Source organism: Rhinolophus sinicus, linkage group LG10 (genome assembly GCF_036562045.2).
Source record: "Rhinolophus sinicus isolate RSC01 linkage group LG10, ASM3656204v1, whole genome shotgun sequence".
Lineage (NCBI taxonomy): Eukaryota > Metazoa > Chordata > Mammalia > Chiroptera > Rhinolophidae > Rhinolophus > Rhinolophus sinicus.
This window is the reverse complement of record NC_133759.1, coordinates 81684419-81709640: the sequence shown is the minus strand read 5'-3', so window position 1 is coordinate 81709640 and position 25222 is coordinate 81684419. Positions and strand designations below refer to the sequence as shown.

At 45.1% G+C, this 25222-nt stretch overlaps 1 long non-coding RNA gene across 1 annotated transcript in view; it reads right to left on the bottom strand.

The window, feature by feature from the left end:
- The window catches only part of LOC141567273 (uncharacterized), a 53634-nt gene that overhangs the window by 18325 nt on the left and 10087 nt on the right, over positions 1-25222 (bottom strand). The window contains exon 2 of the long non-coding RNA XR_012489802.1: positions 19088-19309. This is a non-coding gene — a long non-coding RNA (uncharacterized LOC141567273). The remainder of the gene's footprint in view (positions 1-19087; positions 19310-25222) is intronic.

The following is a 25222-nucleotide window of genomic DNA, read 5'->3' as shown; positions in this document are numbered from 1 at the left end:
CATTAAGTCATGAATTTCCCAACCAGCCATCTCTACTTCCTAATTGGTCTGGCAAATACAGAAGGACATGGGCCTAAGGAAGTCTTGTCTAGAGGTAGGCAGACCCATGACAGGACAGCTCAGCTCACCAAAAGCCCCTTATCCCCCAGCTGTGTACACCTCACCAATTACCAGGGGCCCCAGGACTGCTTCTAAGCTGGTGCAGGGAAAACCAAACCTTGCGGCAACTCCAAATGCCAAGGTATTTCAGAGAAAGATTTTACTTGCCGTAGGAAAAAATTTACATATAATTCTTTACATATAAAAATTTACATATAATTTTTACATATAATTTATATGTAACAATTTACATATAAATCACGCAAAATACTGTGTAAGAACTGAATGAAATGAAAACAGATTAGAAGAACCAGCCGACTCAGAGGTACCACCGTGCCCGTACAAAGCTGCCCTGCGTGCAAGACAAGTAGCCTCAACAGCCTCAGTTGTCAGTGGGCTCAGGGTTTCGGGCCCCAAGATGGAGCCAGGTCTGGGGACAAGGCCAAAAGATAGCCCTGCTGGGTCAGGAGGGGCAGACTCAGCAAGAGCCTGCCACCTGTAGAGTAAGCAGCTGTAACAAGGTGCACTGCCTAATGCCATGCCCACCACCGAGTGACAACAGTGCCCCCACAGTAAGTGTGGTCAATGACAGGTAATGTGTAAACTGGAATTGGAACATGTTGTGGAAGCCTATCAAATATCAAAATGAAGTATGAGGTTACGAGTGACCAGCTGTGGTTAGACTGGAGTCTAAAATTAGATGGTGAGTAAAGCTGACTTTTGATCTGTAAGTCTAGCCCTCGGTGGAGAAGGGCGATTCATCAGAAACTAACCTTCAAAGACACCTTGCTCCTGTGTTGTCAAACTCTTACCCAAAAGAACTGTAAGCAGAGACTTGAACAGGTATTTGTATACCCATGTTCATAGCAGCGCATTCACAACAGCTGAGGTGGAAACAACCCAGAGTCCATCGATGGATGAATGGATCAACAAAACATGGTCTATATACACGATGGAATAGTGTTCAACCTTAGATAGGAAATAAGTGCTGACGCATGCTCCAACCTGGGTGAGCCTTGAAGACAGTATGCTAAGTGAAATAAGCCAGACACATAAGGACAAATACTGTATGATTCTGATAGATAGGGCAAAGATCTGGGTTCTTATTAAATGTTAAAATGTAGCTCAGTATTTTGCAGATGCAGCTGTAAGCAGGATGAGCGTGACAGGAACTCAACTGCACAAGTGTAGCCAATGGCAAAGAAGAAATCCACGTATAATTAACCAAGTAGCACGTATAAGCAATGGCTACACCTCCTTTCTGGGAGGTAGAGCTTTGGATATGAATCCCCTGTCTCCTTCACTTGCTGCAAATAAAACTACCTAACAACAAGCATGTCTCATTCTTGAATAGAACACCCCACACAGCGAGCCCCTTGAGTTCAGTAACTGTTGTACTCATATGAGGTACCTAAAGCAGTCAAGTTCATAGACGAAAAGTAGAAGAGTGGTTCCCATGGGTTGGGGAGGGCGGTTATTGTTTAGTGGGTATGGAGTTTTAATTTGGGAAGATTAAAAGAGTTCTGGAGACAGGACGGTAGTCATGGCTGCATAACAATGTGAATGTATTTAACACCACTGAACTGTATACTTAAAAATGGTTAAAATGATGTTTTATGTTATAACTATTTTACCACACACACAAACACCCTGCATTCTTTAATCCTCCACTTATTATTCCAGGTACCTCAGCACCTGAGGGACGAGAGACACCAGAGCTGAGCCCCACAGCAGGGAAAACTGTATGCTGGCGGCTCAGGGACGTTCTGTGCCACAGCCATTTCGGATCACTTCGATTTGGTGGCATGGCTCTGTCCTGCTGGTCCCCTGGGGCCAGCCTGGGATCTAGCCAGCCACCGGCATGTCGTGGTCATCCAAAAAGTGCACTCTGCCTGCTCGTGTGCCCACCTGACCTCCTGCCTGAAGACTTTTCCAGACTTTTCCAACTGTATCTCACAAGCAGAGGGTGTGCTGAAGGAGAAAGACACTCCTGTTGTTGAACTTTGCTCAGCCTCCCTCCCACCTCACATGCTTTCTTCTTATTTTCCTGACACGGTCAACCCTGCAGGGGAGTCCAGGCAGGGATAAAAGACACTGTCCCTGACTCAGGCAGCTCACAGACCCACTTGCAAAGAAGAGCCAAGGACCTATCTGAGGACGTGCACGGGGACGTGCCACACTGGATGGGGCCAATAATAAACGCAACTGGACTGAAAATCAGGACAAATCCTTACAATGAACTAAAGAGAGAGAATGTCAACCTTATTACTGCCTTGTCCTGCTTTGTCTTCCTTTATGCTAATACAAGGAATTTTAAAGAAATGATGGCTAGTGAGTGACTCACCCAGAATGGGTATCACTTGAGATTGGCCCAGGCTGCCACAGCCAGCTGCGACAGTCCTGGTTTCTCCTGACAGATAAAGTCATCATGGCTGACTCCCCTCACCCCAAGGAGGAGATGGCTGTGACGGTGACTAATGCACGATCTGTTATTGCATACCCTGCTGAGCAGCAGGAAAGATACTTAGAACACAGATGGAATCACAGAAACAAAGCAAGGCGAGAAAAGGCCAGAGCAAAACAGAAATAGACTCAGAAACCCCAAACTCCCCATGTCAGTGGCCCCTGAATATAAGACAGAGACTGCCATGATTTTGGAAGCTAGATAGAAATCAGGAAAACCATTATTTTCCTGGTTTTCAGGCATTGGGTTACAGGGGGAAAAATAAAATGGAGACGTTACTTTGAGGGGAGCTGGCTCTTTGGAACTTGCCCAAATGGGCAGAGATCACCAAGGTGGTAGCTGTTGGGCTCTACCCATTAGTGCCCAGGCACAGACGGGCACAGGCTGCTCTGTTATCAGCAATGTTAGTCTGACTCACACTGAGCGCCAGCTTCAGGAGTCTCATTCAAATAGTACTCACTGTATTTTTTAACAAGGCAAATACTGCCATATCATTTTTACTGAACACAAAGTGTGTTGTTATCTTAGGTACACACACCACAACTGGCTTCAACACGTACCAGATTCCTGCGTTACTGATTAACAGTTCTAGCAGATATATTTATGCAAAACACCCCAGGTTGTTTTCTTCCTCCACGGTCAGGCTTAATTTTGTGACAGTAAAAATAGTTGTGTTTTCACCTGACTGCACCTCAGTTTGGAGGCCTGGTACATGGTGAGTTCTAAGGCCAGGGACAGGACAGGGTGACCTCTCTCAAGGAACATGGTGAGGAAGTGATTCAAGGCAGATCTCACTTGAAAGGACTGTCCCCCACCCCTGCGCTCTACTCCCCACAGCACACTGCCCACCATTTCTGAGCAACAAACGGCATCTTCGTAGGTTTGGAAAGAACTGGGGCAAGGTGGAGGCTGGGGGGAGCTCGGCTCTGCCAAGTTATTCACAATTCCTGCTGTTGGTAACACTGCGTCAAGCCGCAATACACCCAAAAGTCAACGACAAAGCATCCTGAAAGCCACCCCCTCACCCACGGAGATATGCCATTTTGCAAATGTGAGTCCAGAGACTTCCCCAGTGGAGAAAGGGAGATGGGGTGGCCGGCCTGCAGGACCGTGACTAGAAGTCTGCTAGTCTGGGAGACAGGGCCGGAGTTTAGGGAAACAACTGCCTTCCACAGTCAACTCTACCAGTTCTAGCCAGCTTGTCTCTACTTGTCACTGAAGCCGGATAAAGAAAAGTCTCCACATCATGACTGACTACCTTTCCACCGAGACAGGAATTGCCAGGCTAATGCTTGTGATGAAAACCCTAAGTGGGGTTAGCTGTGGGAATGCAACGAGCCTCGAGTGTCAGGAATGACAGAAGGCAGTTGATGGCTCCCCATCCACTGAGCAGAGATCAGCTGCCCAAGGCGGAGCGTTTATTTATAGCACCACTGGTCCGGAGAACAAACTGGAAGCCAGCACACTTGAGCTAGGACACACTCTTGCAGCCCTGCTGTCAGCAGCAGGAGTGACCATCCCCAGATGGCAGCATAAGCAGACCCCAACCACTTGGGCCTAGTAGCTCGCCAAGGACACTGCAAAGATGAGGAGAGGCGGCTCTAATGTTGGGTTCCCTGGTGTCCACTCTCAATGCCACCCTGAGGGTGAGATAGCCTCTCCCAGCTTCAGTTTCCTCACCTGTCAAACTGGGATAACAGCACCTACTGCCTCATTGGGTTCTTCAGGATTTAATGAGTTAATCCCCACAGGCCAGTGGCTAGTACACAGCCGGTACTCACAGGTGTTAGTTGCGGTTATTACCCCCAAGACAGAGACCTACAGGACAGAAGGCCAGGCTCCCTAACAGCTGAGACACCTGGAAACATGGGCACTATGTAAAGCTGGTAGCAGAGTCTAAAGATAGTTTTTAATTCTACACAATCGACTGAGCTCTTTTTGAAGATCAAACAAGAGACACAGAAATGGGGTAAAAGAAGTGTCTATCTCCCCTAAGTACTAACTCCATGTGGATGCCAGACTGCCGGGTGACAGATAACCCAGGAAGGCAGAGCACTGCCTCCTAATGATGTTCACAACCACACAGCCATCCCAATGACCTGCACCCCCCATCAGCAGGTTGGCACTGGTGAACCCCCACCCTCACCACCCTTCTCCCATGCCTGAACAGGGGAATGGTCCTGTTCAGGAATTCCTTTTGACCTTCAAGATGAACCCTGGTGACTCTTAGCTCCTGATTCTACCTGAAGACTCCAATGTCACTTACCGCTCTTCCGAGCCCCTAGTCAGAGCATTCAGCAGGCCTGGCATATAGGAGACATGGAATGATTGAAGGAACCAATGAGTGAATGAAAGAGTGAGTGAATGAATGAACAATCTGTCTTGAACCTTTTACCTTGGCTGGAAAAGCTGTTTTCAGCCTGTTTTGTAAGCAGGTTGCAGATATGGGCTTAGCTGGCTATTCCCTGAAGTAACAGCAAAGCATTACTAAGAAAAAGTATGAAGCCCCCGTGAGCCTTAATTAAGGGAGTTCTCAAGGAGGGCAGCACTCCCACTTGTCAGCTGAAACCCTTCAAGAGATCTGGGCTCATTGTGAGTCTTCCTGAAATGGCTGAGGGCAGTCCCTGGTATCGGGGCCACCTCTTTATCTCAGAAGGGTCTACCTGACTAGGAGAAGGTCTTAGGAGGCGGCAAGTGAACAAAGGGAGCTCAGGGTCCCGAGCCAAGCTGGGCCAGGGAGAGGGGCCCTTCTCCAGAGGGGCCTCTTGGGAGCCTTTCCTTCAGATCTGCCGGCCCAGAGCACGGTGCCCACAGCCCTCAGGAGCTCATGCTTACCCACGGCTGCCCAAGGGGTGCCGGGAGGGAGGATGGGAGAAGAATACTGATGCTCCCTAAACTACCCATGATATACATGCCCCCAAAAGCAAAACTCTATTCTTCTCTCTCGAGGACAACTCAAATACAATCTTGCATACTCTCTCTAAAATCCCCCAGGCTGACGAAGTCTCCCAGACTACCCAATGGACTCATTTCAAGGGTCAATGGAAAAGCTCAGAGGGAACCAAGACTACTAAAAGCAAACAAAAAAAGTCTCATGGAGATTTCTTTCCCTAAGGAAAATACATTAGAATCTTTCCTAGGCTATTCCCAATTTAAGGTCGTTAAGCAGGTGTGTCCCTGGGGAAAGGACCTGATGCCTGGGACCCCAAGGAGAAAACTCTCCACATCACCACACACACCCCATGTACAACCCCTGGAAGAATGTGCTTGTGTGCACATGCGTGTGTGCGTTGCATGTGTGTGTGTGTGGGGGGGGGGGGGTAGGGTAACGGCATCCCTAGGAGTGTGCCACCTTTTCCAATCAGGAACCCAGCCTGGATATGCGAGACACCCTTTTTTTTTTTTTAAGGAGGGCACAGCTCACAGTGGCCCATGAGGGGATCAGACCAGGAACCTTGGTGTTATTACCACCACGTTCTAACCAACTGATATAACCGGCCACCCCCTGCAAGACACTGTTGATCAAATGAGGAAAAAGCCCCTGAACCCAGCAGTGGGAAAAGGAAAAGGGCAGGACTGCCTCTCAAAAGCAAAAGCGTTGCAGCCCTGACAGCACACAGCAGCGAGCTTCCCGGCTGCGAGCTGATAAGGCTTTCCATAAGTGGATAGGAAAGTCAATAGTCCCTGGAGGAGGGAGCCACTCCCTCAAGGAGCCAAGGCCAGTCTGGAACAGTAGAAGACCAGGGCAGGCGGCAAATACTGCCACAATCCATTCACTGGTCTGTCCCCACGGCTGGGGGTGGCTCAGTCCCCGCCAGCCTGTCAGCTCAGCTTAGCAGGCAGGGTCTGGGTCCTCTTCCTTCCTGTGTCCTCCACGCCCCCTCCTGCACTCACAGGTATGCTGGGTTCAGAGGCTTTTCCTGACACACCTGGCATAGTCCATTTAAGTAAAATGCAATTCCTTTCACCTCTCTGGGGCTTGGTTTCGTCATCTGAAAAATGGAAACAATAACAGCATCGACCTCTTGGGATCGGTATGAAGATTATAGGATTAACTCTGCTAAAAGCAGCTAGCTCAATGCCAGGCACAAATGATAAATAAATTACAGCTATTATAGCTGCTGTTATTCTATAAACTAGACAAAGGGCTAAAAGGAAAAAGCAATCTATAGTGAAGAGCTTTACACCTCACTGAGATTTTTAAAAACACAAATAATATATACGGGGGAGGGTCGGGGTGGGGGGAGGGAGAACCCAGCATGAAGTCAGCAGTACCAGGTGGACGTCTCAGTGCAGACCTCAATGAAAACGGATCACCGCTCCTAAAAAGGACGTGCACATTCTGCGGGACCCAGATGCAGACTTGATGAATTTAAAATGAAGACGAAAACAAAAAACACCCAACAACACTTTTATGTACCATATTAGCTGTAAATATATCCCCTGGACCAAGATTAACATACTAGTGGAATTTCAAACAGGGCCACATCATAAAAAACTAAACAGAGACCAAAAGATTTATACCAAAATGTTGACTACTATCCTTGGATAGCAAAATTATAGGAATTGTTTACTTTCTTTAAGGAAGAGATATTTCTGTAATTTAAAAAGTTCTTTTAAAAACGAGGTGGTTTCTCTGTGAGAACCTGGGTAGCGAGGAGCTGCAGCCTGGGGAAGGGCCTAGCCGCACCAGTTGGGGTTTGGAGAGGCCACACTTCTGGCCCCCGATTGTGCTGGAGGTGGTCACCACACCCGCGTTATGTCTGCGGGCTCAGCCTTCGTCCAGGGATACAGACACCAATCCTCACCATCTTCACTGGCAGCATTTGAGATACAATCATCCTGTGTCGTGCACGGCCCGCTTTTTAGCATCTCAACGCCAGGGAGCCACAGTATAAGCAGAACACAGCTTTTCCCCCTGTGGCTAACCACACTGACCGCTGGGAAGCAGGTGCCAGGTGCCTGTGGGCCCCGTGCCACACGGCCTGTGCCAGGGCCCCAGAGCCACCCGCCCCTCCCCCGCCCCAGCTAAGGCCTCATCTCATTACTGTTGGAAGGGTGTGTCCTCGGAAAAGATCCCTGTGAGGTGACCCCACTCACAGTGAGGGCCCAACACCATGACCTTGGCCCCACTCCTAGAGACTGACCTCCTGTAGCCCTCCAGCACCTTAAAATTTCCCTACGTGACTTTTACCCAAAGCAGTCTTCTTCTTGCTCACCAAACCAACCTTCTCATTGTTTATATTAGCCTAGCTTGAAAACGCTTATGCAAGAGGTGACGGGCATGTGTATGTTATGTTTGTTTCAAGACCGGGTAACAGAAGTGTTTGAGCAGAAAACCCAGGCTGCACCTGGGTTGGCAGGGGGCTGAGGAGAGCAATGAGGCAAACTGGTCTGGGAGCAGAGCAAGACGTGGGACACTTTCTGTTCCCCCAGGCCAGCCATCTGGCCAAGCAGATACTGGGCACAGCCCACGTGTCAGCTGAGTAAACAGGATTTGCAAAGAGCATTTGCCTTTTCATACTCCATTACTCCGGAGGGCTGGGCAGGTCAGGCCCTTGGGATCAAATATATGGTGATGGAAGGAGAACCGACTCTGGGTGGTGAACACACAATGGGATTTATAGATGATGTAATACAGAATTGTACACCTGAAATCTATGTAATTTTACTAACAATTGTCACCCCAATAAATTTAAAAAGATAAATTAAAAAAAAAAGGCAAAAGAGAGTGTTTTACATAAAGTATGGACCAACAGTGTGTGTGATTGCTAATTTTCAAGTATTTTAAGGGTATCCCCTAATAGAATGTAAAAGGGTATAAAAGTTAATGCGATTTGAAATCAGACCAGAGTTCAATTCATGGCTCCAGTGAGTTACTATTTGACTTTAGGCAAATTAGTTTATCTGTTCGAATCTCAGTCTCCTCATCTCTAAAATGGGGAACCACCAGGTTCTCTGTGTTGGTTAAATAAGATAATGTACACAGAGCTCCTGCATCAGACCTAACCAGAAATGGTAACATTTATTTAGTGCCTGGCACTAAATTACAGAGGCATTTAACTGGCATTTAACAATTGCTGAACAAGTGAATAGTGATTTCCAGGGAAAAAGGAAAATGAAGTTTTATACCATATTTTTACTCATTCATGGGAGGCTACATGACACATGGAAACACGTCAGGCTCTGCGTCAGACACCGGCGGGACCATGAGCAGGACATGTAGCTTCTCTAAGCCTCTGGTTCTACATCTGTAAAATCTGGGACAATACCACTTACCCGAAGGATTATTGCAAGAACAGAAACTATGCCCACAGAGCCCTCCGCCCAGTGTCAGGCACCTCACTAGGAGCTCAGTAAGTGACAGTCGCTGTGGAGTGTGGGCTCTGGGGCTGAACTGGTGGGTCCTGAGTCTCACCTCTGCCACTTGCCAGCTGTGTGACCAAGAACAAGTCAGCCTTTCTATGCTTGTTTCTTCGTCTCTAGGACAGGGATAAGAAAAGACCTACCTCCAAGGACTAAATGAGTTAATGTATAAAAGTGCCTGACACATATTAACCATTTGATAAGTATTATCTCTATTATTTATTAACCACTTATTAATAGCTAATATTAAATGTTAAAAAATGTGGACCACAGGCCTCAAACTCTTCTTGTTCTGCTAGTTTTTATCTAGGAATTGGTATCAAACGCCCAGGTTCTGCAGTCCCAGACCGCAAGGAGGCTCAGAAACAGTGCCTGTCCAGTCAGAGTTAAGAGGAAGTTCTTTATAGCTCCAAGTTCCTGGAACCTTCTTCCCGGGCAGGACACCAGAAAATGTCATGTATTTTTCAGCTGCTGATGAAGCTGATTAGGAAGGCCTTTTCCTCCACTGGACTCAAAAGCAATGGCCAGCTTAAATGTTTCATTATGAAGACTCTATACCGTAGCAGTGGTTCTCCAAGGAAGATGATTTGGTGCCCTAGGGGACATCTGGTAATGTCTGGAGATGTTTTTGATCATCAGAACTGAGCAGAAACTACTGGCATTTGGTGGGTAGAGGCTAGAGATGCTGCTAAACATCCTACAATGCACAGCACAGCCCTTCTCCCCAACGAAAAAGAATTATTCAGCCCAAATGTCAATAGTGCTGAAGCCGAGAAACCCTGCCCTATAGGAAAGTTCTTAGAACAAACTAAGTGAGGGCGGGGGGAACAGAATACACAATGGTACCTACACAACAATGGCAGCCAGGTACAGATGACATGTGCATGGAAGCAAGAATTGCCTAGGAAATAAGAACATAAAAATGATTTGAGATGATGGGGTATCTGGACTATGAGTGGAATTTTAAAAAATATCTATGTTATTACTATGTTTAGGGACCAGAGAAAGAGTGAGGGCTAGCACTCACTGGAGGCAAGAATGACCCAAAGCTCTGTCTCTTGGTTCTGATAACTCGCGTATCTGTGACCCCCAGTATTGTAACAGTGCTCCAACCCCTGCTACACAACAAATATTCTGCTCAGACCCCAGACAAAAAATGTGTAACGTGAGGGAAGGAATAGTGCAAACAGTCTTTTCTGCAAATTCAAGGGCAGAATTTTAACAACTTGAAAAAGCTTATTCCAGAATCTTGCCCTGTCCTCTCTCCTGCATATCTCGAAACTGTTCATCTTTAATCGCTCAACAAGTAGTTACCAGGGAATCAAGTGGTCAAATTAGACAAGGTATCTGCTATCAAGGAGCTTTCAGATAGTAGGGAAGACCTTAATTCTATAACGAGAGCCGACACTGTAAAATTATAAACAGAGATAGTAAGTACGCTGAAGGACAGGAAAGCTGACCCGGACTAGGAGTGGAGAGTACCACTCAATGTCACTGAAGTGACACATGAGTGAGATGGGAAGGATTAATAGGGGTTACTTGTACTGAGCCACGAGAGGTGTGAAACATTTCCAAGCCACACAGAAGAAATACCATTTGCAAAAGGCATGTGGGAAGAGAGGCCTGGAGAGGCCGAGGAACTAAACGGAATCTGGTGGCAGGGCAGACCAGGAAGGGCCTCAAGGACTTTTGGAATGTTGGTCTTTATTCTAACAGAAAACTATTCAGAAGGGTTAAAAGAAATGCCGAAACCCTTAACTCGTAGAGTTCCTACTCTAGCATGCCCAAGGTTTGAGGTGAGAAACTGCTCCCACCAAAACCTCTGTATCCTCAGGAAAATCAAAACCTCTGGCCTGTCAGAGAGAAACCCAGGCCAGCGGCAAACCTCCAAACGAAATAGAAGCTGACAGAACACAGCAAAAAGGAAGGAGGAGCAGTTTCCCCTCCAAAGCAAGGATCAGCAAGTTTGAAGCCCAGTGGACCATGAAGGTCTGTGCCCTCTCTGGGGTAGGAAAGGGGGAGAGAAGGAGCTGACGTCAGAGCCCCTGCATGAGCTACAAACCCCAGGAGGACCCCATAAGCAGCCCATGTTCTAACTGAGGGGCCAGGTCCAGGCTGGATCAGACCACAGCTACCGCTCCCATTTGTCCCCAGGTTTTGTGCTTTGATCTGCACAGGCTTTCAGCAGATCTTTCTGGAAGCCCTACTAACTACCAGCTACTGTGCTAGGTCTAGGAACCGTACTGTGTTCATCTCATACCCCTTCCTTGTTCTCTTCTTCCTCTTCCCTCTCTAGAGACCTCCCTCCTTGTGGCCACTAGGTCTGTCTCTCTTTTCTCACAGCAAAGAGTGTACGTGACGGGTCAGAAATCACAGGTTTCTCAATTCGGACAGGTCTGGCTAAAGTCTTACAGACGCTAATACAGGCCCATCGAGGGCCACACGAGTCCTTATATGAGTGACATCAGAAGCTATGAGGGGCAAGAGCAGGAGGAGGGAGACCAGTTATGTGGCTCGGACTGCAGATGAGATGACTTGGGGCTGCCCCACAGCTGCCTCAGGCCAGTAGGAATTCTCAGGGCAGATCAGAAATGACCCTCAGCCACTGGCTTACCCAACTTTCCCCTGAGAGCTCCCTGTCTTCACCACCCCCATCCACCCACAAGCAAAAATTCAGAATGTTTGTGTGGCCTGAGGAAGGGTACTGACTCCCTCAATGCCCACCAAGGTGCCACAAACTGTGCAAGGCACATTACGTTGTTTATTCTTCACCAGAGTCTGTAATCCTAATTTCACAGATAAGGAAACAGAAACCCAGGGAACTGGAGAAACTCTATCTAGATTCCTAAGCCAGTGCGGCTTTCGGTGGCACCATGCAGCATCCTTGCTGGGACATTCTGTCATCTGATACCTGGCAAAGAAAGAAGGTACTGAGCTGGACTTTGTGCTGGAAAGGCCTTCCAGGGCAATGAAAATGCCTGATCAGAGTTTCTGATGAAAAACAGGCATAAAAGGCCCAAACAAGTCAAACTGTAATTCCATACCTCAAGCCAATTAACCAGAGATGCCAGACCATTAAATTCCTTCCTCTTTTATCCTCACGCTGACTGATGAGAGCAGTGGCAGACACCAAGCAGTGAGCAGAAGGGGAAACGTGCCATTCTTTCCCCTCCCCCTACGCCCCCCTTCTCTGGCTGTGACTGAAGGAGAGGCCGCTCCTAACTTCTTGCTGATTGGCCAGTGACCAATCCTGGACCGGACACTGCTTTTGCTTCTTCAAATTACAAACAGCCATAATAGGGGGACTTTCAGTTCCTGATCTACAAGGCTTACAACCCAGGTGAAGGCCAATGGGCTTCTGAACTCCATGGGGGCGTCCCAAGGATTCTGTGGAAGTAGAACTTATTTCACTTAAAAATACTATGTTGCCAGATATCACAGTCCTAACCCAGAAGAACACGTGTAAAACCCCACTATCTGGACTCAGAAGAGTTAGATAGTAAGGGAAGGGTCTCAAAGCGGAAGGGGACCGGACACCCGACATAAATTCACAGCTACCTTTCGAAACGGTGTATTTTCCATTCATCCAACACATATTTACTGAGCATAGACCATGTGTCAGTACTGTTCTAGATGCTGTGGAACCAGAGATGAAGGAGAGAAAAACCTGCGGGAGGCTGACACACTCAAAGACCAGGGACGTTAAGTAACCGGCCAGGTCCTAGTATTAATAAGAAGGTTTAAATCCACTCTACTTTGCCCCTGTTTACTAGGAAACTGGTGCCCTGCTGTAACTACCAGATTTTTGTGTTTGTTTTGAGGGGTGGGAGACGGGAGAGAATGGGCTGGAAAGAAGGTATTTTCCTTTGGTGGCTGTTTGAGCATCTGCGCTGGATTACAGCAGCGAGGCCTCACGAGGAAATGCAGCTGGAATCAGGACTTACATGCGGCCCAAACTCACTAAACCTCTCAGGGCTTCAGTTTGAATATCTCTAAAAAGAGGGGGCAGCGGGTGTTGGCCTAGCAGAGAATGGTAAATGGTTTCATCTGACCTAACAATTCAAGCCTATTCATGGCGGCTGAAGCCACATCCAGGCGGAACAGAAAGAGCCACAGTTGACGAGTGATGTCTGCCTTGAGCTTGGAAAGGTGATTAGCCTGGGTGATCACGTGAGGACTCTTCCACATCTGATGATCTGAAGCCTCTGGGCGGGAGTCATTTGAATTTGGGTGACAGAATTAAAAACCTCTTCTTTTACGACTTCCTAACCAATTCACAGAAACATTCCTTAAAAAGACAGATCGCCTATTTTCTGACAGGAGACTGGAGACATTGTGGTGTTTAATTTTTAACTTTAAACAGTTCTGTTACTATGGCATTTTCACAAGAACCTAGAAATAGTTTTGTTCTTTAGAACGCTTCATTTAACAGTGTACACCTATCACCACGGGGACTTGTGGCAGTGCTTTCAAAGATCTCCCAGCCCGAATGCCATCTGGCAGGTGGCTTTGCCACTGGCCCATCAAGGAGTGAAGTCTAGTTCCCCTCCCCCTGAATCCATGCCAGATACACAGACCTGTGGCTGCTTTGACCAGTAAGAAGAGTGCTGGAAGCAATGTTCAGAGACTTCTCAGTCCAAAATCCTGGCAGATCACAATACTAGTACTGTGATTATATAAGGGGTGGGAAATCTGGGTGAAAGGTAGACAGACACGTTTGTACTATTTCTGCAATGTTTTTGTAAGTCTGAAATAGTTTCAAAATTACAAGTTGAATAAAAAGTTTTTTGTTTCTTATTTTTTAAAGGAAGGCCTGGCAGCTTCCACTTTTGCACTCTACCCTGGAAGCAGCCCAACTTCCTGAGGCTGTCAGGCTGCGAGGATGCCCGCGCTAGCCACACTGTGCGGCCACATGGAGGGAGGGGGAAAGAGAGATGCCAGACACGTGATTTTTTTTTCTTTATTTGAAAGAACAATTTCTTGTTATAATGAACCAGAAGCACACAATTTCACCAAAACTGAAACAGTTGACAGTACGTGGTTGAACTTAAACCTTCAAGGGAAGAGGGTCAAAGCCAATAAGAGTGGAGAAACCCAGGAGAGGTCTGGGACACACATAGGAGAACAGCATCTCAGCATGAGGATCTTCTCACCCTTCCCAACAGTCACACTGTCATCACACTCCCCTCCCTCTCTTCCTTCTGAAGCATCTGCCAAGCTAAATGGCTACAGCCTCTATATTGCAGGTGTAAGCCAATCCAACAGTGTCCTTTTGGACATGCTAGAAATATAAAGCCAAGGAGAAAGTTTATAAATCTCATTTGAGGGTACAAAATACACATACTCAACCCAGCACACTGGTTCTCATCTATGTTCCAGCCCCAAAATATGCCATGGGAAGCAAAAAGAAAGCTTTCCTGCCAGGACCTGCCCACAATACAGAATTTCTAAGATTTGGGGTGGTTTGCTATGTAGCAATAAATAACCAAAACATACGTCAAACTTCCACTTGTGGCAAAAAAAACTTAAGTTCTGGTTTGGCAAGATCTGGCTCTCTAAATAGGTCTTTTGGACCTAATCCCTAGGCTGAGGTCAGTTTCACATTCTTCTTGGCTAAATGCTTTTGTTTCCTGCGTTCCTTATCACTACTCTTATTTCAAAACTATTTATCTTCCTGTATATCAAAGAATGTTAGGGGTTTTTCTGCTTTTTTGTAGTGAGGTTTTTTGCTCCTCGCATAGTCTCTGCAAGGAAACTCTAGAGTTTCTTTTTACGTCTGTTGTGGTCACCATCTGTCATTTTGGTGGCGTTAAGCAGGTCTCTGGTGCTCCTCTGTTGTTGGTTAATATTTAAGGCTGAGATTGTCACTTGCAGCCTTAAGAGTCTTGACTAACACAAATGGCGAAAGCCAAAACTAAGATGGCAAGAGCAAGGTTGACTGAATTCAGATAATGAGGAGGTAAACGAGACAGAACACGAAAACTAACTGAATTTGGAGAGAGCACGTGCTTCGAAAAAAGTCGGTAAGGGTGCAGCTGAAGTGCATGGGAGTGATAAATTCTACTGGAGGTGTGGGGTACATACGGGAAAGCTTCTTGGCGGAGGTGATATTCTGTTTGATTTCCAGAATATGTAGGTCGGGGCAGAGTGGGAATGAGGGGTGGGGAGTGAAGGAAGCAGATGGCAGGTTGGAGGCTTATCTACATATAGACTCCTTCAATGATGATATCCTGGACTTTAAGCCACTGGAAGAGACTCGGTGGTCTTGGAAGGAGGTGGGTATATTTTGCGCAGAGCAGAAATGTGAATTGTTGAGAGCAAAGAGTGGAATGTTGTGGACTGTCTGCCGGGATGGTCACCAACAATTCCTCTCATCCTGTATTCGCATGGCATTCCTCTTAGCAAGATGTTGTTTATTTTACAGAACTGTTTATAACAGCTATTATTTATGGAGAGCAGATTATTCCATACTTTTTATTCTAAATTTATTATTTACTATAATAGCCAACAAGCAGAAACCAAAATGTCCATCAACTAATGAATGGATAAGTAAAATGTGGTATAGCCACGTAATTAAATATTTAGCAATACAAAGGAATGGAGTACTGACACACGCTGCAATATGGATGAACCTTGAAAACATTATACTAAGTGAAAGAAGCCACTCATAAAAGATGACACATACGATTTTTACTTATAAGAATGCCCAGATTAGGCAAATCTATGGAGACAGAAAGTAGATTAATGGCAGGGGAGGGTTAAGGAAATGGGGAGTGATTATAAAGCATACTAGGTTTCTTTCTGTGGTGATGAAATGTTCTGGAATTACAGTGGTGATGGTTGCACAACTCTGAAGATACTAAAAACCACTGGATTGTACACTTTAAGTGGGTGAATTGTATGGTATGTGAATTATATCTCAATAAAGCTGTTACCAAAAAAAAAAAAAAAGAAGGAGGGGGATGTCACCTGTTGCCTCTCCTGTTGAATCTGGCCAGCCTCGTGACTTGCTTTGGACAACAGAATGCTGGGTAAGTAACGCTGTGTCAGTTCTGGGCCAAGCCATTAAAAGCCTGGCAGCTCCTACTTTCACCCTCTTGGAGGCTGGCTGCCATGTCAAGAAGCTCAGGTGAGATGAGAGACTGTGCAGTGGAAGGCCTCAGGGAGGCAAATGAAGGCCCTGGTCATGTGAGTGAGGCCATCTTGGACATTCCAGCCCCAGCCAAGCTGACAGCTGAATTAAGTCACATAAGTGACCCCAGGAGAGATCACAGGATGCCAGCTCACAGAGTCATAAGAAATAATAAATCCTTGTTATTTTAGGCCACTGAGTTGTGGGGTGATATCCTAGACAATAGCTAACTGAAACACAACCTCTCGGAGCCTCGATTCCATCTCTGTAACAGGCACCGTGCTCAAGAAATACTCGTTGTTATAGTTCTTATCATTAAAAAATCACCCCAGGAGACCCTTGACTTACTGCTTTCTGGGAAGCCTGCTGCTTCCAGTTTCCAAAAAGCTAGTTTCTTAAGGAAACACAAAGGTGTGTGTGTTTTTTAACAATTTCTGAAAAATGAACTTTGAGCCATAAACAGACTACCAAAGAAGGTTCTGCTTAGATCAGCCACCTACCCATCCATTCAACACACCTTTATTAAGTAAGTCCTTACTAATTACCAGGCACCAATTAAGAACAGCTAAGAAGACCCTTTGTGCTTTGAAAAAGAAACAGAAAGAACTACACACTTGAACTTCAGCTGAGAGATGGTATTTGCGTCAGTAGATAAATCTAAAATCATCCAGTTGGAGGAAAAAACCTTCAATTTCCACAAAGCTCAGAGATACATGCCCAGGATCTGGGCCCCAAGAAGGATTCTGACTGTGAATCCCAGAAGCAATACAAAGAGCAAAGAATGAAATGGGTCCCTAACGGGTGTATCCCTTAGTGTGGGGATCAAAGAGTCCCATTCACAGAGCCTGGACCCCAGGTGAGAGATGAATTTGACCATCTGGCATCATCTGCCATGTCTGGGTGCAGAATGGGTCTCGGTAGTTAATAAACAAGATGATGACAGAGAAAGAAATCCTGCAGGAAAGGACATTAAACAGCTTTCAACTGCATTTATGAAATCATGATAAACAAAGCCTTTTAATCCTAAGAAGAATTAGGATATCATTTTTTTCTCAAAAGGATGACATAATGCTTAAATTACACCAAAGGTAAAGAAAGAAGACTAAATCTGTATTTTCTGCATAAAGTCCCCCAAGCCCAGGAAACTCGTAGGTCTGGAAATGGCCTACGCACCAAAGACGATGAGGGCTACGGGTGAAAAACATAACATCAGGCAGGCACTGGGCTGAATCTACTGGATAACCCAAATGCTAGGCTGACTTTTCTTTTTTATTGACATGTAACATATAGTGCACAAATAGTAAGTGTACAGCCTGAAGAAATATTTATACTCAGATTAATTTAAAGAATATTCCTAATACCCCCAAAGGTTTCCTTGTGCCCTTCCCAATCAATAACCAACACCACCCTGGCCCCCCTCCTCCACGGCCGGGAGTAACCGCTATTCTGATCTCCATTACTATCGATGAGTTTGGCTTGTTCCTGAATTTCACATAAATGGAATCATACATTATGTGGTCTTTTCAGTCTGCCTTCTTTCATTCATCACAGGGTTACGTTGTTTTGAAGCAGAAAACCCTGAAGCTGAGATTTATTTTCAGGAATTGCCCCTCTGATGTCATAGAGCAGAATGCTGACTACTCTGATTATCCTGGTTATACGTCCTGCACTCTTCTGAGCATGTGTTATAAAAACTTACAGCAAAACAGAATCTTGGATTGTAAATGTTTTCCTTTAAGATAAACTAAATCTTTTAAAGGTATTCAAATCTATCCAATCTTAACACAGCCTCTGATGTGACACTACAAAAGTATAGTCTTTCCCAGACTGAGTGCAAAATTCCTCTTAAACATTTGTTTCTTTCATGGCATCCACCCATTCTAAAGAAGCCTCAAATCCTGGAATAAAATGAGCCATCAGTTCTGTTACTACTTTTGATTAGTAAGGGGTTAAGCTATAGGAAAATCTCCGAAGCTGCCTTAAGCCCTAAATTCAGATGAATGTGGGTCAGAAAAGACAGGAAAGGGACAAAAGGACAGTAATAGGTAAGAGTCTTAAGCCAAACTATCAGAATTCAATTCTGGGATCGGCCACTTCTAGCGGGGTGACCTTGGGCAAATCATTACTCCACACCGTAAAATGGGAATAACCTCACAGGATTGTTGCAAGGATTAAATGTTAATGTGCATAAAGCTCTTAGGAGACCACCTGGCACATAATAAACACTCAGTAACAATTGGCTATTTTAAAAAGCTGAAAGCGAGCCACCATTCTGCAAACCAAAGGTTTTACAACAGTCATCAAGACATCTAGTACAGTGCTTCTCAAGAAGTTTCCTTCCTAATCCTTCACAGACTGCTGCTCTTTGTAAAACGCAAGATCGAATGCTTGAATGCCATCGCAATGTCAAATTGCTCTCCCCATTTTTAAATGTTTACTCTCACTTTCTGTCCCGACCCGTATGGCAGCATAGCCCGAGAGCCGCTCACGGACTGGCACGAGTCTGCAGAGTAAACTTTGAGGAGCACTGTTCTAGCACACAAGACGCACTCATAAGCCTGCTCCAAACTCGGCTCCCAGGTTAAACAGAATTCGGAGGACACATTAGTAAAGCAAACCAAGCCCCAGAGCAGGGGCCAGAGGATGACTTGAGGGTCACCAAGCCGAGACCAAATAATGCCAACAGGCTAAGCCTGAAAAAGAAAGCCGGCTGCCAGAGCCAGGACCCAACTAGTCGTCCCCTCCCCCTGCCAACAGCGCTAGGAGATACTCTCGGGGACATGTTGGCCAGAAGTCATCAGCCCCAGAGGGGAAACAGACATGAAGGAAGTAGGAGAAAGAAGTCCTTCTCAGGAGTTAGAAGCCACCCTACACAGTCACCAAGCTTTGGCATCGTCAACCACGGCACACAAAGGCCAGAGTTTGTTTTCTCCCAAAGAAAATATGCAAATATTCCCTTTGGTGACGTGGGACTATGCACACACACACACCCACAGACCCACATACACGCACCCCGGTCACAGTACCTGTGGTTTTAGGAGGCTCCTGCGGTCCGCCTTGCCAGCCATACTGTGGGTATCCTTGGTAAGGGTACCCCTGCGGAGGTGGGTAGGGTCCTCCCATAGGTCCTGGAGGGTAGGCCTCAGGCCCCATTGGTGGTTGTGGATAAGGTGCATATGGGGCCGTTGGACCAGGGCCCGGATATGGTGGAGGGTTCCCTTGGTTCATCAGGGATCTGCAGAATGTACCTAAGAGACAATGAAAATTATTTGCATTTGATCAGTGAAAATCATTACGGAAAAATTTGCAACCCATGAGATCATTTACAAAATGCTTTTAAAGATGTCTTAAACCTCTTGCAAATCTTCAGCTCTGCCCATTTTGTTTCCTTCTCACTATCACCACAATTGGCAAATATCTTAGCGTCTGTTCATTATGTGCCTTTGTCTGCCTTCCCCCACTAGACTACAGGCTGTGACAGCAGGGATCAAGCCAGTTCTGGATCATCACCGTGACCCTAGAACTTAGTCTAGTGCCTGGCACCAGGCAGGCCCCTCGATGAATGTGCTGAATGAAGAACAGGATATTATTGTTGTTCAATTCTCTGTAATGTCCTTAAGTGTGAATGGATGGCTCTAAGAAGAAGGCAGAAAGTCTAACAGCACTAATTATGAGTCAGATCAGTGGTCGCTGACCCAGTACGAGCAATCCTCCAATAAATAGGGCTGAGCCACCCTGGGGTCTTTTAACAAGCTGCACTGCCAGCAAGCAGTGACTGACCACAGTGTAACGGCCGCCACCGCCCAGGCCACTGGGGTGATCCGGTTGTTCCCCCAGACCTACAGCTCTGTGCGGTTGAGCTGCATGCTCAGCTGTCACCGGATAGAGGGCAGAGAAGTCTGTAGAGGATCCTGAGCTTCTCCTCCCAGGCTGCCGGGACTCTGGGGAACTCACCAGGAACCCCTACTTGTGTTTACAGGTTCCTGTTCTTGGTGGTTTGCTTCTGTGAGGGAGGCCATTGCTTCCCAGCCCCCACGCCTGTTAACCATTCTCTTGATTGGGCTTCAATCTGGAGGGCCAGCACCATCTGTCCATGAGCTCTATAACCCCCACAGTGCCTGTGACACAATGACTTCCAGATTAAAAGCATTACTGGGCTATGCAAAGTACACAAACTGGATGAACAACGCCTCATGTTATCTTGCTGCCTTGTACTGTTACCCATCTCTTGTATTGCTATTTAACTTTTTGCCTATTTGCGTGTCTTCTATCCCCAACTAAATAGTAAGTTAATAGAGGGAAGAGTCTGATATCCAAAATTTACTCTTTTCAATATTACTAAATACTCAGTAAATAACTTAATTTAGTAAATAGCTACTATTTACTAAATTTCAGTTAATTCTTTTTCATAACAGGCAACCAACCAATGAATAAGTGATTTTATAGGAAGAACAGAATAGCCATAAAGTAATGTCCCCAGAAAATCTAGATTAAAATAATAGTGGAGTCGCTGGCTGCCTGAACAAAAACCATATCCCCCTTTGTAATAGCAGTCAGATTTCCAGCTAAATCTGGAAGGCAATGATCCATCCACTCTTCCTGCAGTTCCTGTGCTTTGGGGAGGCTCATCCCTTACCAGGCCCCGGGAGAGCCCAGTCTAACCTAGTCAATCCAGGTCACCCTTCTCTTTTTCATCAAGATTGATTCAAGGAATCCAGGACTAAGCCAATCACAAACGGCATCCTTGGCCACTGGGATTGGTTCTGAAGAGATATTTGATCTTGCATCTTGGGGCTCTCCTAAGACACTCCCAATCTCCCCTCCCCTTTAACAAAGGCACATGAAGTCTAGCAAGGACATTGCCTACAAAACCGCAGACGGCCAATCTGCAGCCCTGACGGAGCCAGTCTTAAGAGGAAGTAGGCACTTCAGAAAGGCAGAGCAGAAAGAAGAAATGGGGTTGCAGATGGCTTTATAACAGCTCATAAATTACACAAATCAGACTGAAACGTGGCCTAACCTAAATTACAGGTAAGCTAATGAACCTTCTGAGTGACACTCAACTGCACGCACACCATGCAGTGCCGATTGCGCGTGGCACGGTGCTAAGGAGTGGGGCGCAGAGGTGAACGGGGCTCAAACTCTACTCTTGGCTAACTGGTTAGAAAGACAAACATAAGGGTAGTGAGTTTTAGAAAAAGATGTAAACAGATTATGAGTTAGGAGCAAGGAGGAGTGAGGGAGTGGGGAGATTGTCACTTGAGGAAGGTTATTATAACTTGAAACTTTTTTATATGGAATCAGAATGGCTTGGGGGGGGTCGTGTCTCTATTTTGACCACAACTGCATTCTGTCCCCCATTTTAGAGACTCTTATTTTCCCAGGGGCCTGACAAGGGCTCAGACAGGAACGAGAATTCTTTCCCTTCTCTGGTCTCTGCCAACATGGCCACACACTCTGACCTGGGAATGGCCTTTCTCCTGACCGGGAAGCCAAGGCTCATGGTGACTAATTAACACTATAATCTCACATGAATATGGGCATACGTGAGTGCTGAGTGTTTCGACATTTCCTCTCTTCCACAGAAGGCTGTGCTAAACCTGTGGAAAATCCAGTGAGCCCTGGTTTACACAGAAATCAGTTTCATTAACCCCCCGTAGCCATTCCATTGTAAGTCACAAAAGTACAACTCGGCCACCCTCGCTACTCTTTCCTGAAAATCAGTGTATGTATTGGGGAGGGAGGATGGGTCCTCCAGACTGAGCTAATGCCACCAAAACTGCAGTTTAACTTGATTAGTCCAACAAGACCCTGTAGTAATGATTATTTTCACTACAGCAAACTCTGGACTGATACTTCTCTGAAGACATTGTTTTAAGAACAACGAGCAGTGAGAAGGAAAAAAGACCAAAGTGTATAGAACCATTACAACGTCAGACCTCAATGTTTCATGACTTTTCTTGATCCAGCTATTTGCATCTATTCCTCATTATCTTGTGCGGTTCTCTTCCTGGGACTCTCCCAAATGTATGTGTCCTCCCTCAATCATGTTTCCCCCTTGTTTTTGGTATGTACTTTTCTCCCTCTGCCTGAGGAATCACTTAATGTCTGGGGTAAAAACCCTGTGTGCCACTCACAGAGGCATTTATAATGAACATAAGCCATACAAGTGCTCCGGTCACCATGAGCCACACCCACCTACCCACGACACACACACATTCTGTCCCTGTGCTCCCAAGACACTCAGTTATCTTCCAGGAGTAAAAATCTGGATCTATTCTCAGTTTCCTCTACACAGGAAAAAACCCCAGTAAGAGGGCAGCAAAAGTCATAGAAACAGCCTCTGCGCGGACCTCAAAGATCCAGGGCTGCCTTTGGAAAAGCAGGCCTTCACCCAGTGGGCGTCAATGAATCCCAAGCTCGGACAGAAGCAACGCAAAGTGAAAAAAGATTACCTAACACTGACATAGTCTAGTGTTCACATAACCCAAACACAAATGAGCTTTAAATTTAAGGCATAATACTGAACTTTGTAACATGAACGATTTTCCCTTACAAATTTGGTCTGGTGAAATGTAAGTCCTACTATAGTGGAGTGTGTTACTCTGAGGATCAAATGCAAACAGTGGAGATTGTAGCATTAAAGACAAATCAGAGCTCCAAAAGAGAGAGCGCAAATTGAGCAGCAGCCAAGATCCATTAATAGATAATGCTGAACGAACACTGCTATCTGACGATCCCATTCAAAACATGCTCAAAAATCACAGGCTTAGCAGATAATCAACCATACAATGAGAAGAGCAGACACTCATCCACTACCGATGCAGGAAAGAACAATATTTTCAAAGTTGTTACTATTTTTTAAATTACCAGATACCTGGGAGCCTGGCATTGAACCTACGGGCAGCACACTGGAGAATTTTCCCCTGGGAAAACTAAACAGCCCCAATGGAAAAAAATTATTGATAGTAATACTTGAGGAGATTCCAAGAAATGACTCACCGAGTCACCCCACAGTAAAGCCCACGCACACAGAACTTCTCAACTTTTTATTACCTCATACATAAATGAACAGAGAAACATTATCAGACATTTGAGAGCCTGTATCATAAAAGACAGAGCAAAATAGGAAAAAGAGAATAATTACCAAAATATCCAAAAAGAGAAAAGAAATTATAGTACATCTACACAGTTCTTTTGCAGTCATTTTAATTTGTTTCTGAAGCTTTATATAATATTAAGTGTAAGGAAATTTTAAAGCTACATATTCATGACTCCAATTTTCTTTAAAATACATACTGATAAATGGAACAATGTAATAGAATGAAGAGTCCAACAACAGACCTATATATTAGTCACCTAATTTAACAGAGGCACCACTGCAATTTAGAAAGTAAAAATTAGTCTTCCCAATAAATAGTAGTGCTGGATATTGAAGAATAAAGTGAAGAAATAAAATGGAGTCACTATAGTTAAGCTGCTGAATTACTAAAATGAAGTAGATTGGGGTATGATGACATGATTCTATTCTTGTTTTAAGTAGCCTGGGAACCTAACTTTTTAACTTTCTAGTCCTGCATCAATGGCTGGATATACATCGTACCTCCAGACAACCCTGATTACCCCAAGGGGTACTAAGGAAAGACTGTTCACATATCCAGACCCCTGACTCCCATTATCCAGGCCAACAGTCATCTAGAAGAAGATTACCATCTTGGACCAACCCAGAGGCTAAGAAGGCAGGACTGATTCTTCTCAAGAACGTACTTTTTACTAAAAGAACTCTTTTCTTTCTCCTTCCAAACACTCTGGGTTTTGCCTAGTTGTGTTTCCAGCTTGTAAACCTTGATCTTTGAAATAAATCTTTAGCAAAGCCTCCAGACTCTTTTTAATTTGGCAATATTGTTGTGAGGGTGGAGGAATGAACCTTGATCCTCAACCTTATAAACAAAAACTAATTCACATTATGTCAGGGACCTAAATATACAGGCGAAAACAATCAAGCTTCCGGAAGTAGATAATATGCTCGTGGCTTTGGCAATATTTACCTTATGACCCAGCAACTCTACTTTTAGACATACACTGAGGCGAAATGAGTGCATAGTCCACCAAAGACATATATGACACTGTTTAAAGCAGCTTCATTTATAATAACCCCAAACCGGAAACAATCCACTTTTTCATCAACAGAAGAACAGATAGATTATGGTATAGTTATATAATAGAAAATTGCCCAGCAATTAAAGAACAATTACTACAGGCAGCAATGTGGCTGCATCCTACAGACAATGAGATGAGCAAGAGAAACCAGACTCAACAGGCTTCCCACTGTAAGATGCCATTAGCATCAGGTTCCAGAAAGCCAAAAATGAGTCTATGGATATTGACTGGAAGAGGCACAAGGAGAGCCTTATGCGATAATGCAGATGCTCTATCTACATCTTGAACTGAGTCATGTTTACTTGAATACTATAAACTCATTGAGTTGTACATTAAGATTTTCACACTTTAAGTTGTACAGTAACAGCAGACAGACACAATTTGGCTAAAAGGAAAAAAAAATATTTATGGCTGTTTTCCCTGGGTGCTGGAACTATGGGCAATTGCTATTTATTTATAATCTTTTGTATTTCTGAAAATTTGAATAAGGGAACCTATTTATATAGTCAGAAAAAAAAAAGTTTTCTTCGTACTTTTCATGCTGCCCACCTTTTTGTTTTTAGATGGCTAGAATGACTCTGTAGCTCTCCAGCCACTTCCAGCGCCCTGATTTCCCTTCCTATTACTAATCTTCCCCTTCTTGGTAACGTAGTTTATGTCTGCGCTTCACTGTTTTTTACAGTGGTTTTTGTAACTGTGATTCTTTTTTCACAAGACACTCAGCTCCCTAAGTTCTTTAAATGTTTTCTTTTTGCTTTAAAATGAGAAGTCACTTGGCTAAGTATCAAACGTGAGATAAAAGAACAAAATACTCTTGGTTCATGCAAACTTCCCCCTGATCTTATGGTCAAAGCCAGAAGTCCTGCTTACACTTCCATCCTTACATATACTTCTCGGGAATTTATAAATTGTCTTTAAAGTTTAAAAACATGACAGCAGATCCTACTCTAAAGAGCTCCTCTGAGTCTTTTTTTAACTCCCTGACTAGCTGACCTTTTAAT